The following is an 18,351-nucleotide window of genomic DNA, read 5'->3' on the forward strand; positions in this document are numbered from 1 at the left end:
TAAAGCCTAAGTCAGATGTATACTTTCCACAGAAAGTGTTTGAAAGGAAGACATACAGTTGAAATACTGCTTACTAAGGGTATAACTCTGAGGGTATATTATAGGTTTAAAAATATTTTTTGAATCTTACTTCAGAACCATCCTTGAGACCTTTGGATCTGTAGAAAAATGTACTGACAGAACTAACTTCTTATGCTACATCAGGGCTATAAAGGGCCCCCAAGTATGTTGAAAATGCCTGTAGTATTGGTTATGGCCATTAAATAAGTCATTTTGTATAGAATAAGTATAAAATGGCAAATACAGTGGTACTTGAAGAGAAGTCAATTTAGGAGTTTTGTAAAAATTTTGGGTGTCATTCTGGTGCTGGCATACTAACGTGGGTCTAGAACTTATAACAACACAGGAAGAGAATTCTGTAAATATTTAAGCACGTCTATATTTGTATTTCAATGATCTTCTGACTATAAATCATTCTTTCAGTTGCGTAGTAACACTGAAGTTCAACCTTCCTAATCCCTAACTGTCCAAACTGTTATAAAACCAAATTACTCAGCAGCGAGTGAAATAGAAACTTGGACAAATGCTATTAAAATAAGTTTTGAACTTCTCAAATTTTTCCTGCAGAAATTAGACTTTCTTTGTTTCATCAAAGAGGACCTTAAACATACTGTTATTGGCAAGTTTAACATAGCTGAAGTGTATTATATGTAGGGATGTAATATCTGTCTGTCATTGGTTTTCAGGAGCACCTATGAAAGGGCTTGATGTTGCTGGTTAGAAGCCACTGTTAGCATCAGCAGAGTCAAAGAACTGTAGAAGAGGTTGATAGCGACTTCACATTTCCAGGTTTATGCAAACTGTAACCTATATATTGATGTATAAGACATATTACTGTTTTGTTTTGTTTTTTTTTTGGTACTGGGGAACCAACTCAGGACCTTGCACTTGCAAGGTAGGTGTGGTGCCGCTGAGCTAAATTCCTGGCTGGACATATTACTGTTTAAAAAAATCTAGGTGAAAAGGAAAAGCACAGGTATGTTTTCTACTTTGGAATCTTTAGGTCAACAATTTGGTGATTCAGAAATTTTTTTAAAAGAAAATTTGAATCATCTGCTTTTACATGTATTATGGGTATGGGTCATTATGTTCTTAGGTTACCTGTAATTTTTAAGGCACAAGAATATACAGCACAATTGGGTTTTATATTATAACTGGCACAGTGATTATATACTGCATATGATGCTTCAAGAACCAAGTATAGTTACTGATTTATTTGGAATTCTTCTTCCTCCTCAGTTATTCAAATACATGAAAAGTGTATTGTGAAAAACAATTGGACTAGAAGAAATTTAAGGTCTATGTGAATAAACACTAATACAGTTGTTATTTTTGTTGTGCCCAGATCGCGAGGTCCCCAAAGACCACCAAGGAGCCGATTCCAATGCAAACACACGAGGGTCGTTTATTCAAGCTCGAGCAGGGACTCTCATCCGACACCGACGCAGCGGGTCAGGATTGAGAGCCCCAACTCTAAAACACCAGGGGTTTTTATAGAGGTTGCAGCAAGGCGCGGGGTTTCAAAAAGGCGCGGGGTTTCAAATCACACGCAAATCACACGATTGGCTAGCATTTAGCAAGTTTTGAAAGTTTAAACCTAATTGGTTGGGCCTTGCGCGCTGAACTGCAAACGGCTGCTCAAGTCATCGAAAAGAACATCTGGGATGTTGGGGTATTGGAGTAACTACTGGTTAGCTGTTGCAGGCCATCGAGAAGAGCATCTGGGACATTGAGGCAGCTACTGATTAGCTGTTGCTAGGCTAGTTGCTAGGGGACTGCTGAACATTATCACAGGCAGGTGGCCAAAGTACATCTTGTGGTTTTTCTTGGAACTAGAATTTATGTCCAGGCCACCTTACTCTAAGATGGGGCCAAATTTTAAAATGGAGTTACTCAGGTCTCACAATTTTGTCTAAAATAATAAAAATGCCAAAAAAAGTTAAAACTACCTTTTAATTCCTATGATAGCACTTGTAAAACACAGTGGAATAAATGACATTATTTCTGCAATGTGTTTTCTATTTGATAGAATTTCTGTCTCTATCTTGGGAAGGAATCTTCTAATCAAGACTAAGTGAAAAAAAAACAAGCTATTTAAGGAATAGTTTGGGACAAAATCTTTTAATGAAGTCGTCTCTGTTTAGCATAGAATCTGAAACCCATTTTTGGAAAAACAGTGTTTATGAAACTTAATAATTTTTAATTCTAAATTTTTTAAAAACTCCATTATAAATTTTCTGAAAATTAAAATCATTTTATCTCTTGTATAATCATGTTTTGCATAAGTTTTTAAGTTTCAAACATTTGTTACAAATTTGTTTAAACATTTGTTATTTTAAATATTCTTCCTTTTGAGTCAAAATAAGCTGTTTTTGCTTTTCATGGAGAGAGGATTGTCTTTGAGTTTGGAAACCAGTTTTTTAGAAATTACATTTCTGGATATTTGTGTTTGAAGAGCTAAACCGCTATATAAATGAACAAATTTTAGACATGACTCCTTTCTAAATTGGGGATTGTTTATAAGTTCAGGTACATCAGTCAGAAGTAATGATAGCCAAATTATTGGTTGACTTTTATGTATTTTTTCCTAGAAAAAGTATGTTTTAATAATATCTTATTCACAACTCAGGTAAAATTTTTAGTTTTTAGTGGTTTATACTGTTGAGGTTTTTTTTTTTTTGGTACCAGGGATCGAACTCAAGACCTTGTGCTTGTGAGGCAGGTGGCGGAACCACTGAGCTAAATCTCTGGTCCTATATACTGTTGAATTTTTAAAGGAGTGAATCATTTTGTTTTGTCAGATTAATTTTGGAGCTACATCAGAAAACTACATGATGGTTATTTATAAAAGCTACTTGAAGTAGATACATGGCAAGTCACTGTGAGGTGTATCTACAGAGTGATAATCATAGCCATTTAGTGGTTATTTGTGTATTGTAGAGATAGTAATCACAAAAACAGATATTTAAATTACTCTATTTAAGACAAACACCAATCATATGTCTGTGTACATTGCTTCAATAACAAGTGTAATTTTAAACAAAATTACATATACTGTCTGTTCTTGTTGCTGCCAACCTAGTCTGAGCTCTTATCTCAAAACTAGATCTCTCTGCCCCCTCCCCTCTTCTGCCCTCTCCATTCTCCCACCCTCCCCCTCTCTCCCCTCTTCTCTCCCCCCCCTTATCTCCCCTTCCCCTCCCTTCCCTCTCCCTTTTCCTCCTCTTTCCCCTTCTTCCTTAGCCCCAGTTCCATCAATCATCACAGATTTGACTATTTACAATTAGCTAGAAACAGTACAAACATCAGAGGACTAACTGGGGACCAGAAGGGACCTAGTCCTTACTATAGTACACTGAATTTAAAATATAATAATTAGAAGGTGTTGCAAAAGAGGAAATTCAGGAGTCATTGGGAGACCATAAAAAAACAACTGTAACCTTAGCTCAGAACATACAGAATGAATAGGAAATGGCCAGATGAAGAAGAGAGAAGGGTGGAATTGGGTAGGGGTAGCTCTCTAAGCAGAGGAAAGAGCAAATTGAAAGGCCAAGATCAAGAAAAAGCTTGAGCTGTGACCAGCATTATTATACTAGTGAAGACTCTTGCACATAGATTTCAAGAATGTAGGTAGAGTTTTTAAAGCTTATGGTGTAATCAGATCTAAATATTAATTCCTAATACTAATTTGTGTATTAATACTAATAATTTGTATACTAAATACTAAAACTAATTTGTAATTTTTTATCTTCTTGACTTTAGGCTAATGACTTAGTAACTATAAACCTTGATTTTTCTGATGTAAAAAATAGGACAGTATATTCCTGTACCTAGGATTACTGTGAGTATTTAAATGAGGCAGTATGTGTAAAGCTCTTAGCATAGTGCCTGGCACATAATAAATACATATTCAGTGAATGGTAGATGTCATTTAAGTAGAATAGACCAAACTTGTTGATCTCTGCAATCCTTCTCTTAGGTCTTTGATTGTTTCTCCAATCAGTCCTGAATATTACAAGTCCACAACCCTTTCCTGAAATTCTAAAATCTAAAAGTTTTGAAAACATACTTTTATAATTTGGCCATAAACCCTGACCTACTTGAGGCTCCTGACTTGTGGAACATTCATGTTTCACTGCTAATTTTGAATACATTTGAGTCAATATGCTACCCCAGATCTTGCTAGATATATTTTATAATATACAGTATACACACCATATTCTTTTCTTCTTTTACAATTTTTATTAGCTCATGTTTGCAGTACATAATGATTACACTCATGTGTAGTGGGGACATATACATAAAACAGCTTAATTCTTTTTGCTTCCCCTGTCCTTCTTATCCCTCCCCTCCCTCCATCTTTTGGCCTCCTATTCTTTGTAAAAGATCTATCTTCCTGTTCCTATTATCCATCTTTCTAAGATATGATACATTCTGAATTCTAAAACACATCAGGCATCAAGAGTTTCAGGTAAAAGATTATGGACTAGCATCTGTCAACTTCTTTGAAATAAAATGTTAATGCTGCTCCTTTTGTCTGACTTCTCTGGCCTTTCCTCTTTCTGGCTATCAAATTAAGGCACAATTCTTACATAGTTTCTCAGTGAAGGTAGATTTATCTGTTTCTTCTTTGAATTCTTATTGTACTTCAGTGAATTTAATTACCAGTTATTTGAGCAGGTATGTGCCAGCCATTGTTCTAAAGTGTCAGAGATCAGAATGTGAATAAGACCATTAAGGTATCTGCTGTTAGGGAACTTGTTTTCTAGAAACTAGAACACAAACAAGTGCAGAGAGAGCAAGGTCATTTCAGATAGTGGTATATGCTGTGAGGATAATAAGACAGGACTATGTGATAGGACCAATGGAGGAGAGGCTCAGAACCTCATAGTTCAGCATTTAATTATCTGTTCTTCTGTGGTTAGTTTTCATTCCCTGGTTAGATTGCAAATGCCTCAGGGAAATAATCATATCATACATTTGTGTGTGCTATAAGGTGTTAGCTATATAATGGGTACTTGATTAATGTTTGTTTGATCCAATTGTTTTCTTTACACAAAGAAAGTAAAAATTAATTTTTTAAACATTGAGCCCCACTTGGCAAACTGATTTATCTAAATATATCTGTTATGTACAAATACTCTACTGGGCTTTGAAACTTTTGTATTTGTGTAAAACTAGTCTTTTTCATTCCTGTTGTTTTTATTCTTAGGCTAAGAAAAAGAAATTTCATGTCCATTTTTTCCCACTTAAAATGATTTAAGCAAATGAACATTATTTCTTAACTGCAAAAGAAGCTCCTACTCTTAAAAAGCTGAATTATTGGTGAATTGTTTTTGCCTAATTCAGGTACTAAGATACTTCCTCCAATTCATTAGTGTGAAATTTTTTAAAGACCTAAGCAGAAAACATACATTTCCTGATTGTCCCTTGGACTGATCATGGTTGCTAAGCAGAAGACACTGATGGATTCCCATTATCATAGTTGAAGTTTATGGCAAAACATTTTATGTTTATATATGATTGGGCATATTAGGGGAGAAAAATGGCAGAGCGGTGTGTGCCAGAGGCACGGCTTCTCTAAGAGTCTGGAAATCAACAGCCTGGAGACCAGAACCACAAGGGAACTGACAGAGGAGAAGAAAATAAGATCCATTGCTACAGACAGATTGGACAACACACGATTCGGTAGATCGACTGCCCCAGTGGGAAGGCAGCAAAAACAACTTTGCTGCTTCGATCCTCAGTACCAAAAATAAAACCAAAAACAAAACATAAAAACAACTTTGCTGCTCAGTGAGAAACAGAGACTGGACCTGGATTGAGAGAGTCTTGCACAGTCCAAGGCAGCAGTGAGAGCATGGGACAATATTCCCAAGGGCCTCCTCAGGGACAATAGTTGGTGAATGAGATGGAACAGCTGGCACAGATGTGCAGCTGGTGGGCGAGACTGCCATTTCTTTCAGAGAGCCTCGGGCTTGAACTCTGACAGCAGAACAGCAGAACAGTTCCAGGGTCGCTTTGCTGCCCTGACAGAAGAGAAGGGCCATCCAGTCACGGTAGACGGCTGGCAGTTGGTCAGCATATTGAGGGAATTTATGATGAGAAGTAGGGACTGGGATCAGGCAAACTCTGTTCCCAGGAATACCCAGGCCTGCTAAGACTGGCCCTGGCTACAAAGGACTGGAGGTATCCCCACTATTCTGCCACTGGGGACTTGGGCCAGCAAGTGGCCTTGGCCTGTGGCAGGAAGGGAACACACCCCACCTGCACTGTAACCGTGAACACAAGGTAACCAAAGTAACGACCCTAGCCAGTGGTGGGACCCCCTCCCTCCGAAGTGAGAATAATCAAAGGTGTGGACCAGAGGATCCCATGCAAAGTCTGGAAGGAACCATATGCAGACAGACCCAGAACTAGCCTTGGGCTGGCTCCAGCAGAGGGCGCCATAGCAGCTGAGAACTGTGTAGAGACAGTCACGGTGGGGAGACATGGGCAAGAGATATCCGGAAGGCTACTCGCTGGGGAAGGGCCCCAACTCTCACCCCTGCAAGTCAGAAATAGCCCTGTGTCCAGCACTGATCTTACTGCAGACCTGGCGGGGCAGCACAGCACATTTATGGGCTCTGTCTAGTATGCTAACAGAACTGTGGACACGAGGAATTTTAGTATTTTTATTATCTTTCTTTTTCCTTGTTTGCTAGATTGTTTTCTTTTTTCCATCTGGTTGGGTTTTGAGTTTTTTTTTTTTTTTTTTTTTTTGGTCATTTAGTTTTTATACATTTATTCTTGTTCTGTACTATTCATCTTTCTCTTTCCTCAACTATCTTTCTTGATTTTATGGTACTTTCATGTGAGTGAACAGTGTCTCTTATTTTTCTGGTTTGCATCAGTATTCTTTTGCTTCCTCCTTCATGCTTTCTCTCCTGTCTTCTCTAGGTTCTCAAAGCTTCAGTGGTCATCCTTTGCCCTCCAGCCTTGCTTTTACTATATTTCTCACTTGTCTCTCTGTTTTGCACCCATTCCCTTAAACTTCTCTCCCACAGGATAAAAAATCACTCTACTAAAGGGAAAAGTATTGCATAAAAGTTCCTGGTTTATGTTGGATTTTGTTATACAATGGTAGAGCTTAAATGGTTAAAGGTACCAAACTGATAGGGAACACAGTTTGTTGATTGCTAGGCTGTTAGATGCTATTGATACTGCTAATTGTACCACTTTAACCAGGATATCATACCTGTTGTAATTAGTTGTTCTCCCTTGTATGACAACACTGTGATTGTCTGGGGTCGCAACCATCACCATAGTCTTAATACCAAAGGACTGGGTGCTGAGCTAAATAGATAGCAATCTCTCATCCTCAATAGATTGGGAAGGTAGGATCTTGGGATAGACACAAAGACCAAGAACCACCTACATCTAGAAGACATTTTTGGGGAATAGGCATTTCTTGGAGAAGCCTCAATATTAATGATAAAGCTTTCTACCATAAGAAATCTATAAGCAACAACTCAGAAAACAAAATAAAATTAAAAAATAGAAAATGACAAGGCATAGAAGCAAAATGCAATGCTAGATGTGCAGCTCACTCAGTACAAGTCTAGGGGACAATGGGACAGAGGATATTGGAAGCCACTTACCTGAACAATCTGAAATGATAGCAGAGGTAAATAAATAGATAGAAGAGACTATAGAGAAAATCTTTCAGGTAAAAAAAGAAAAGACAATCAAAATGAAGAACATGCTCAGTGAATCTAGAGTAAGACAGATTAAAAAAATAGAAAAGCTTAGGAAAATGATGGAAACCATGAATACCCAACAAAGGAAATAAATGGAATTCGTGAAACAGATTCAAAACGATATCCAGGAGATTAAAAACTCCACTGAAAATATGCACAATTGTTTAGACCAAGGTGAGGACAGAATTTCAGATCTGGAAGATACAATTGCTGTTACCAACTATGAAAAGAAGGATATCTTAAAAACTGAAAGCCATAAAAAATTCAATCTAACAGTTGCAATATGATACAAATAAAACAATATAAGATGGATCAGAGTCAAAGAAAGAGCAGGAGACAGTAAAAATGCCATAAAAAACCTGTTCACAAATGAAAACTTCCCAAACACAAAAAAAGAATTTGACAGACAAATAAATGAAGCATACAGAATTCTAAATACTCATGACCAAAATAAATCTACACGAAGGCATATCATAATCAAGATCCCAGAAATCCAGCACAGGAATAGAATATTATAAGCTGTTAGAAAAAAGAAACAAATCATCTATAAAGGAAAGCCCATCAGAATCACAGCAGACATCTCAACACACACCCTTAAAGTCAAGGAGAGCTTGGAATGAAGTATTTCAAGCCCTAAAAGAAAAAACCTCCAATCCACATTGATGTATTCAGCAAAGACTATCTTTGGAAATCAGGTGAGAAATAATACTTCCATGACAAAGAACAACTGAAGAAATTCACAACCAACAATCAGCTCTAAAAAATGTTCTGAAGGACATTTTAGAAAGAGATAATGAAAGCCACAATTCCAAGAACACCAGTAGGAGGAAGCCACCAGGCAAGACAAGCAGTTAAATAGAGGGGAAAGACAAGGAACTGACAGCAGGAAAAAAATATGACAGGGATAAGCCAATGCATATCAGTTATAACCATCAATGTAAATGGTCTCATTTCATGAATCAAAAGAAACAGACTGGCACAGTGGATCAAGAAAGATCCAACAATACGCTGCATACAAAAAACCCATTTAATTTAAGAAATTCATAGACTGAAAGAGGACGGAAAACAGTATTCCATATGACAGGAACCTAGAAAAAATCAGGGGTAGCTATTGTATTTGCATGAAATGAGAACTTTAAAACAGGACTTAACAAAAGATTCAAAAAAGGTCACTATATACTTGTTAAGGGAAAACTCCAAGAAAAAGAGATAACAAATGTAAATATGCACGAAATATCAGTGCATCCAACTATGTAAAACAAATATTAATGGACATGAGAAATCTAATAAGCTCTAATACAGTTGTAATCGGGGACCTTAATACTCCACTGTCACAAATACATCATCTAGACAAAAAAACCAACAAAGAAATATCAGAACTGAACCAAACTTGTGAACAAATTTACTTAGGAGATATCTACAAGGTGTTCCACCCCAAAACATCAGAATACACATGATTCTCAGCTGCACATGGGCTCTCCAAAATAGACCACACAGTAGCCCATAGAACATGCTTAGGTGAATAGAAAGGAATTGAAATTATCCCATGAATATTTTTGGACCATAGTGCAATTAAAATGGGATTCAACAGCAAAAGAAACGATAAAACCTCCGTAAACACATGGAAATTAACACCCTCAGGAAGAACCAATGGGTCACAAATGAAATTAAAGAAGAAATTAAACAGTACAATTAATTGATAGTGCCAACACAACATACCACAACTTATGGGATGTAGTGAAAGCACTCCTAAGAGGGTAATTCATAGCAGGGAACTCTCATATCAGGAAAACAGAATGAGCTCAAGTAACCTAATGTTGAACCTCAAAGTTTTAGAGAAAGAACAAAGCAAGCCCAAAGCTTGCCTGAGGGAGTAAATTGTAAAGATCAGAGGAGAAATTAATGCAGTTGAGACTAGGATAACAATACAAATATTCTATGGATTGAAGAGTTGATTCTTTGAAAGATTAAATAAAATTGATAAACTTTTAGCCAACCTTATCAAAAAAAGGAAAGAAAAGGCTGAAAAAAATTGCTCAAAAGGGAAATGGAACTGGGAATGGGGCAGGAGGAAGAGAAGGAAGGGAAAAGAAAAATGAGAAAAGAAGGAAAAAAATGGAAAGAAAACTTTTGTAAATACGGAAGGGAGGGGGTTTAAGAGCAGGGAGGGGATTGGGAGCAAAAGAGGAATCAAGATTGGGTATTACACCAGTTGGTAACAGTCTTTTGCCTCATAAAGAAAACTGGACCCCTATGGTGGTGTTGATATAGGGTGTATGATCTATGGATCATATAGGACCTCAAAATAACCCAAATAATGTAAGGGAAATACAGCTTTCAATTTGCTGGATGTCCAGACATGCAGAGTTTGTGTTCTCAAAAATCGAAGAATGAATTCTAGAGGTTGAGTAGAAAGAATTTATTGGGAAAAAGATAGCTTTTCTCTAAGATGGAAGGGGGACCTGAAAGTGGGTTGCCTGCCCCCACTGCTTCTCAAAGGTGTTTTATTGAGCAAAGCCACGAGGTGAGGTGGGTACAAGTTGGGAGGAAACTACAGTAAACTAATAAGATTACAAATATAGTCACTTAGGTAATATTGATACAGTGGGAAATCATGAGGTGGGACAAAACTATGATCAACCAATAAGATTACAACATATAGTCACTTAATTAATATTCATTAAATGAGGATCAAATGGGGAAGCTAGCCAGGTAGCAATAGTACAGGGAAGGAACAAGAATTTCCTGGAAGGAATAGGCTAGGGAGGATTTGGTCCCCATCCAAGGTGATTGATGCCTGTTTAGAATATCAATCACTGCTGTTCAAGGGCAGGGGAAGATCCTGGGTGTAGTTGTTCTTTTTCTTAAAGCCTGGCCTGTAGTGAATAAGCCTTGGGCCACAGTTAGCTTCTGTGCTGAGAGGCTGGTCTTGCATTTTCTAACTAGTTTAGCTGTCTACAATAATGTCACAGGTTCACCTCCTTTATATAAACATTTTGTTCTTTATAAATTAAAGAGCATCTTGTAAAGAAAATCCCAAAAGGAATTTTTTCTTGTCATAAAAATGATGCATAGAATTTTGATTTGTAAAGGACTCTTATGGGTTAAAACTTAAGGCTTTTGATTTGACAGTATTTCTGAGATAATGTGCTTATAGTTACAAAAATATAAAAGTATTTTATTAAAATGATGAAATGGACAATTTGAGATGTTAACATTAGCAAAATATGGAGGAGAATTAGAGAATAATGTCTTAGATTCATGTTCTCAACTATTACCACATTTCCCTGGACTTATATTAACTTTTGCTCCAAAAGACACAACAGGGCTTATTTTCAGAGGATGTCTTATTTTTTCATGTACAGCACTCTATATTCATTTCTTTATGTACAAAAGTCTATAGTCATGTATAAAAATCTAGTTATTCAAATACAGTCATATCACCTTCTTCTGGAACATCATAACTGTCCAAACCATGAATTCTGGCCTGAATTTCTTGCAACTCCATTTCCTTTTTTTTTTTTTGCGACTCCATTTCCTTTAGAACCATTGGCCCCAATCTATTATGTTCAGCTGTAGAGCTCTCCTTAAGTGAGTACTTGTCCAGGTAGCTTGTACGTAGTGCATTGGCAACACAGTGGTCAGTGATTTTAACCCATGAATTCTTCACCCAACTCACAACCTCTTATTGGCTAGGCTTCACAAAGTTTCCCTTAAATCAAGTGTTAATTGAAGACTCATGAGATAGGGGTGGCAACAAAAATGATGAAAGAATGATGGTCCACACAAAAGCAACAGAAAATTGCAGGCACCAAAATTCAGAAACCGTTTATTTCACACGAGTGTGTTAAGCACATCTGTTATAACATACGATGTATTGAATTATGAAGATTCATATTAGACACAACTACATCTGTTCATCAAGTGTGCAAAGTATTGATGTGTTGTGTCTGTACTCTGATTGGTCATTTGGCAATAAGTCTTGAGTTCACCTGTTCAGTTAGATGTTGACCTCTCGTCCAAAGGCACCCATTTGGGTATTTACAAATACTTAATTATAATCTATATTATCATTTATTTTAAGTATTGACATCTAATATTATTTATATCTCATTATATCTTGTTATTTTATAATTCAAGTACATCTGTCATGTGTTACAATGGACATATTCAATGAATTAGTCTGGCTGACCATCTTAACTGGGGCTTATTTTGGGGGTAAGGCTTATATTATGAACATCCCAAAAAGTCATCCACCTAGGGCTTATCTTCCAGTTATTTCTCATTTTGGGGGAAATGCAGTAGTCTTTTGAGCTTTGAGGGCAGGGCCATGTCTTTTTAAAACCCCAGTGCCTAGCACACTGCCAATTGACCTATCATTTTTTTTTTTTTTGGTACTGGGGATCGAACTCGGGTCCTTGAGCTTGTGCAACAGGTGGTGAAACCACTGAGCTAAATCCCCGGCCCAATGATCTATCATTTTTTAAGTGCTAATGGTGGTAGAGAACATCAGTGCCTAAGATGATAGATATGTGGATATCTGACAATTACCCTTACTGTTAGGAGATGAAAGAATGTTTTGGGATAATTTTAAATATAGACAGTAAACATTTCAATGATTATGAAAGCCAAAATTAGTTTTCTTCGTCATTCTTAGAAGCAAACCTCTACAGTCAGCTCACTTCAAAAAAATCGATTATACTCATAGGTGGTTTTCTTGGTGAAATGAACACAACTCCAAGAGGTACTCAACTAACACAAAAATCTCTTTATAACAAAGCATTTGAATGCTTTTACAAGGGTATTCAGCTCAGTTACAAGGTGCTTGAATAGCATTGAATTACCTTCATTGGTCTTACTGCTTTTTAAAGTTCAGAGTACAGAATCTGAAAAGTTGGAAGGTAAGCTTTTGAATAGTATCTACTGCCATCTGTGACTGCCACTGATCTGAGTAGGTATTGGGCAGGTATGTCCTCCAGAGAAATCAAAATCTGGATCACTGACTGGTATTGATCAGTTTCTTCAAGATCTTTCTAACTTGGAAAGTATGTGAAGGATGAAGTAGAGTACTGCCTTGTCAAATGTCCCAGCATCTTTTTATTGTGATTGTTCTTTCTTTTCTCTGATCTTCAACTAAACTTCAACCTCCACAAAGGAAGAAAACACATTTATTTTGTTTATCTTGTATTCCTAGTGCCCAGTGTTGAACAGGTGCATGGTAGGTGCTCAAATATTTGTTCAATTGAGTTAATTGGTTTTCACTGTGTCCCATTTCTCTTACCTTTCTTGGAAAGCAAGAAACTTAAAGCTGGGTCAGTAATTGTTACTTCCTCTTTGTTGTAATGACCAATTATTGATTTTCCTTAAAAGAGAATAAAATTTATCAACTAGTGTGACTAAGTTTTTGAGTTAGTATGAGGCCTTTGAATTACAGTATAGGCAATTTAGTTATCCAGTTTCTGTGGTATTACAGTAATTACACAGTGTTATTAAACAGTGTATTACTATGTAACATTAGCTGTAAGAGAGTTGAATCTTTCCATCTTGCTGTTTTTGTTAATTTCTGCCTGATTGAGAAAATTAAAACTTAATTTTCTTGAAATAATGATCTCTTGCATTGAAATCAGAACTTTAGCATTAGTTTATGTCAGCCATTTTTCTTATTCTTATGGGGTTAAGACTTTAGAGTGATACTTTTATAATTATACAATATTCATATAATATAATAAGTTATATTTAATATAGCTGATCATAAATGAATTTTAATAAACTCTGGTTGCTTGAATACTACACAATCTGATTGCTTTTCCAGAGTTGATTTTAATGAAAATATATGGTCACTCTACTTGGTGCTATTGCCCTCATTGTAATGACCATTATCCTTAGATTTGCATAATAAAAAGTTAAATGACTTTAATCAGTGCTTTTAATTCAAGGAATTGATTCTAATAAAGTTATTGGGTCATTTTAATTTTTGTTTTTAAACTCCATAAATCTTTTTTTTAAGAAACTCCTTAAGCTGTATAGTTTGTACACAGGAATAAAATCTATGTTTACTTCTGTGTGGTATGAGGAAGAGATGCATATACCTACATAAATTCCATTCATATGAAATTTGAGAGCTTATCCCTGAAGAACATTACTATAAATGCAAATGTATTTTATTTATTTTGTGGTGCTGGGGATCAAACTCAAGCCCTCATGTGTACTAGGTGAGTGCTCTACCACTGCGCTATATCCCCAGTCCTGAAAATGTATTTTAATGCAACCATTTTCAAATATATTTTATTTGTTTATTTTTTTGGTACTGAGGATTGAACTCGGGACCTTGGGCTTACGAGGCAGGCGGTGGAACCACTGAACTAAATCCCCAGACCCTCAAATGTGTTTTAAAGAGTTCACATAAAAAGGATTGATTTAATTTGTCAAAAAACAACTTCTTATGATTCTTTGAACTTCTATGTATTTTTTTGCTGTGATGGGGTCTTTTCAAATCTTTTTTTTTTTTTTTTTTTGTACCTGGCATCGAACTTGGGTCCTTGTGCTTGTGCAGCAGGCGGCAAAACCACTGAGCCAAATCCCTGCCCAGCCCCTCAAATCTTTCTTTTTTTGCTACTGGGGATCGAACTCGGGACCTTCCGCTTGTGAGGCAGGTGCCGGAACCACTGAGCTAAATTCCCGGCCCTCTCTCTTTTTTTAAAGTAACATTTTACATATTTATTTGGCATTAGGAATTGAACTCAGGTCCTTGCAATTGTGAGGCAAGTGCGGTGCCCCTGAGCTAAATCCCTGGCCCCTCAAATCTCTTTTTTCAATTAAGACTTCAAACCAGTTATGTGACAGACATTATTTCTTTTCTAGTGCACATCATTTAATTGCAACATATACAGTTTTTTCAATGCATCTTTAATCTGCATAGGCCCAGAATTATCACTTGTGAATAGTCTCTTCATATCTGCTTAAGGATTTTCTTTTTCTTTCTTTTTTTTTTTTTTTTGGTACCAGGGATCTAACTCAGGACCTTGCGCTTGCGAGGCACCACTGAGCTAAATCCCTGGCCCAAGGATTTTCTTTTTCAATACTCCACATTTGTCTCTTTCCCAAACAGCTATAAAGAAGAACTCTAAATAATATTATTATATTTGCAAAATATGACCCTTTATGAAACCAGATTTTTATATGGGAAAAAGGTTTGAGAAAATATTCATATTAGGATAAATATGCAACAGTTAAACAGGATATATACTGTTTATTGAATGAACTGAAGTATGAATCAAGAACTCCAGACCAGTGTTTTTTTAATGGTTCTTTATCACATGTAATCAGAATAATTTTTAAAATGAATATAATTTCCTATGTGACTTGGCATATTCTATCATTCCTGCAAATATCTGTTGAAAAAAAATTCTTTAGGAATAAAACAAAGCACTGTCCTCTTCTAGTACTTTTTGATTTGGGGTCTACATTTGATTTATCACTAAACTTTACATCCATAGGAAACTTGGGGCTGAGAATATAGCTCAGTGGCTCAGTGGCTGCCTGGCAAGTGCAAGGTCCTGAGTTTAATTCCTGGTACCGAGACAAAAAAAAAAAAGGGAACATTCAGATTAAACTCTAGAACTAGAAACATATGTAGCAAAATGAGGGAACATTAGAGACACGAAGAGGACATCAAGGGGCATACACTAGGAAAAGGATTTCCATTTTTGTTTTATGAGCACAGGGCTCATAAGGGAAGAGAAGTATAAGGTAGCCTAGGGCCAAATCATACAGAGCTTTGAGTGCCTTATTAAGGATATTAGTTTTTATTGGTCATCATTGAATATGCATGGGAGTATGAGTATCATTCATAATATTTCTTAAGCTCCAATTTGCCAATCACAGCTCTAGACATTGGGGATATGTTACAATGCCAAAATGACAAAAATCTCTGTCTTGTGAAGCTCATATTTTTTAGTAGAAAAAACAGACCAAAAAAGGAAAAGTTATTTTGTTCAATGTGTTAAGTCCTATTGGAAAGAAAGGAAAAGCAGAGCATGTTAAAGCAAGTCAGGAGTGCCGGGAATGTGTAGAGGAGGCCAATGTTTCCATTTAAAATATGATGGACAGAATAGGACTCACAAAACCCTGCAAAGAGTATAAGGGGAGTAAGATGTATGGATAATGGAAAAGGCAATTCCTGGCAGAGGGAAGAGCCAATGCTTGTGGCTTATTGCCTTATTGGGATGTAGTGAGGTGGTCACCGGGGCTGGAACTGGATGAATGGAGAGCAGTAGGAAGATGAAGTCAGAAAGATATGGGAGTGTGCAAATCCATAGGGGCTTATAGGCCATGGTAATAATGACTGATTTTGAGTGGGAGAGAAAATAGTCATTGAGAAGTTTTGAACTGAGGATTTACATAATCTGACTGGTTTTCACAGTATCACTTTGGTATGTTCAAAAATAAGCTGTAGGAGAGCAAAGATGGAGGCAGGGAGATAGGTTAGGAGGTTAGTACAGAAATCTGATAAGAGATGATTTGGGCTTAGCCGGGCATGATGGCACAAGTCTGTAAACCCAGCACTTGGGAGGCTGAGGCATGTAGTCAAGGTCAGCCTGAACGGCAGAGCAAGACCCTTTCTCAAAAAAGCCCCCCCCCCCCCACAAAGAGAGATGATGGAGGCTTAAACCAGGTCCCTGGATTGCAGCAAGATTATCATGGGACTGGAAAGCTAATTGTTTGACTCTTGGGAATAAAGAAGAAGACAAAGGTGACATGGAAGTCTTACCTGTAACAAATGGAGTGCAGGTGGTACCATTAACATAAATGTTATCCTCTTATTTGTTAAATGAGAACTTTGGCCACATTATGTTAATTCCAAAAAGAGTAGTGGGGACAGAATAGAAGATTCAAATCTCCTTCCAAAAAACCAGATGGACATATCAGTAGCAAGTTTTTTTCCCATTTAAACAGTCATCTATGATTAAACTGTCAATGTGTTCAGTTGATTTATAGATTTGAAGGATTTCTGACTTGTATATTAATGTAGAGATTTTGACTACAGCAAATTGTATTTTCCTTTAATTTATGTCCTTGCTTTGGAGATATAGTACAGATGTGTTTCCAGCCTTTGAGTTTATAACCCTAAAAGATGCAAACAAAATGAAAAGCAGGAGTTTCTTGAAGAACTCTATCATCTGTCTCAAAAACTCAGGTGGACAGGAATATACCCAGATGGTACCGAGGTTCATTCAGGCACTCTTGGTACTTTGGCATTTCTTTGTCTGATTTTGCATTATAAGAAATCATGAAGCTTGTCATAATGGATTGAAGTTTTATGTAACCAGGAGAAAAGCTAAACAGAAAATAGCTAGTATAGAGAGTTCTAGGGTGAAATCATCTTTCTTGAAATGGCTTTAGTTCTGGTATAAATAAATCCTTCTCTTTCCTTTTTCCATAGCAATAAAGATTGATTGGAGTTTGTGATGAAATATAATACAGAGATTAGAAGTTTAGATTTCTGAGGAAATCAAAAGATTCAAAGTAGAAAAAGAGCTATAGGTATACTAGTATATTTGCCTTAGCTGATCTAAGGAAGGATGATTTTTAACAGCACAGGGTTGGTGATATTAGAAAACAGTTTTCTGAGATCCTGAGACCCATCAATTCTCACTTACTTAAAACTGTAATGGAATCATCACCAGGAAGATGACTGTATTTTTTCCTAGTAAAAAAGAATTTGAACATTCACAACCAAGTTAATACGCATTATTCAGCTTCTTTTGTAAGAAATAAATGTATGAAATGTGGAAGAAAGGTTAAATCCAATTCCTAATAGACAGTTAATCAAATCTGTTTCCTTTTACATACATCTATTAGTTGATTCTTCAGTGTACAATCATGCACCACATAATGAAGTTTCTACCAGTGATGGGACCACATATATGATGGTGGTCCTGTAACATATCACCTAGTGACATCGTAGCCCTCTTAGTTTAAATACACTATAAGGTGTTTACTCAATGATGGCTCACTTAATATACAGTTTTTAGAACATACCCCCATCATTAAGTGTCACACTAGCAATATAGAGTAAGAACTGAGCTTCAGGGCCAGGAGTTTAGCTCAGTGGCACCGTGCCTGCCTTGCAAGCGCAAGATCCTGAGTTCGATCCCTGGTACCAAAAAATCCAAAAAAAAAAAAAAAAAAATGAGCTTCATACTGATCAAATGTTAATGTAACATGTTGAGGTATCTCCTTAATCATGCAAGATTACTGAATTGTTAGGGATTGATTTTGTTGTATAATAATAATTCAAGTAGTGATGCCCGTATATGTTGCAGTTTTTATTAAGCACTCTAATTTAGCTAGAATACACCATTTCCAAGGAGTCTCAGTATAGTGTTAGAAGTAGAAATGCATGTGCAAAAAAATGGATAGATTTTGGGAAATTGCCATATATTAACAGAATCACAAAATTCAATAGTATTTAAAATGTTTATAAATGTGTCCTTTAGACCAGATGTGGTGGTGTATGCCTGTAGTCCTAGCACTTGAGAGGCTGAGGCAG

General features: G+C 36.5%; 1 protein-coding gene across 6 annotated transcripts in view; it reads left to right on the forward strand.

The window, feature by feature from the left end:
* The window catches only part of Diaph2 (diaphanous related formin 2), a 979,330-nt gene that overhangs the window by 46,872 nt on the left and 914,107 nt on the right, over nt 1-18,351 (forward strand). Inside the window, exon 1 of one of the 6 annotated variants that reach the window (XM_087196780.1) lies at nt 1,279-1,511. The exons of the other annotated variants lie outside the window; for them this stretch is intronic. The gene's annotated coding sequence lies outside the window, so the exon portion shown is untranslated. Of the gene's footprint in view, nt 1-1,278; nt 1,512-18,351 lie in introns of those variants that run through there. 6 annotated transcript variants of the gene reach the window in all.

Source organism: Heterocephalus glaber, unplaced genomic scaffold (assembly GCF_053883595.1).
Source record: "Heterocephalus glaber isolate CG9 unplaced genomic scaffold, H.glaber_assembly_v1.0 deba00001613, whole genome shotgun sequence".
NCBI lineage: Eukaryota > Metazoa > Chordata > Mammalia > Rodentia > Bathyergidae > Heterocephalus > Heterocephalus glaber.